The sequence below is a fragment of the Mobula birostris genome, chromosome 5 (assembly GCF_030028105.1).
Source record: "Mobula birostris isolate sMobBir1 chromosome 5, sMobBir1.hap1, whole genome shotgun sequence".
Classification (NCBI taxonomy): domain Eukaryota; kingdom Metazoa; phylum Chordata; class Chondrichthyes; order Myliobatiformes; family Myliobatidae; genus Mobula; species Mobula birostris.
In genome coordinates, this window is record NC_092374.1 from 113169039 (window position 1) to 113169929 (window position 891).

Here is an 891-nt window from a genome sequence, read left to right on the forward strand (position 1 = left end):
CCCAAAGGCAGAGGAAATCTGGGAGAATGTTAGAAAGGGAAATGAGAACACTCCTGGCCAATAGTAAAGGCTATATCAACTCATACACAACCTTTGCTAGGACCAGCATTGTATTAACAAGTCGGCAGGGAAAAGGCCCTGCAGATGTATTCTTGACATTTTAGGCAAATATCAAACACTTGGCATCTCTTGGAACAATGTGGGGAACGTGAGCCAGTGGTCACTAAGGTGCCTGCAATGTATCACACACAACATTCCATAATCTGCTATGGATTCTGGTCAATTGGGACATTTGGTACCAGTATGTTTGGGCCAAGTTATGTGTCTGCCCCAATTATCTGAAGTTTCATAGAAATAGTTAAAAAGGTATTAAAAAAAACAAACTGCCATTTAACTGAGTAACAAATTAAGTATTTAAATGAAATACAGAACAAATTCGAATACTACCAATACTACTACAATACTATAAGACTGTACTATTTTGATAAGGAGAAAGTAAAGCCTGACTTAGCAGTATTTCAGTGGAGTAAGGACATTAAAAAGAGCTCGAAGAGACAGACACCTGGCACCATCTTAACTGAGTCCAAGTTACACAATCCATTGCTTTCTTTCAGTCAGAATCAGAATCAGAATCAGGTTTATTATCACCGGCATGTGACGTGAAATTTGCTAACTTAGCAGCAGCAGTTTAATGCAGTAGATAATTGACCAGAGAAAAGCAAATAATAATAAATACAATTTTAAAAAATAAATAAACAAGTAAATCAATTACATATATTGAATTAATTTAAAATGTGCAAAAACAGAAATACTGTATATTTCTTAAAAAGTGAGGAAGTGTCCAAAGATTCAATGTCCATTTAGGAATTGGATGGCAGGGGGGAAGAAGCT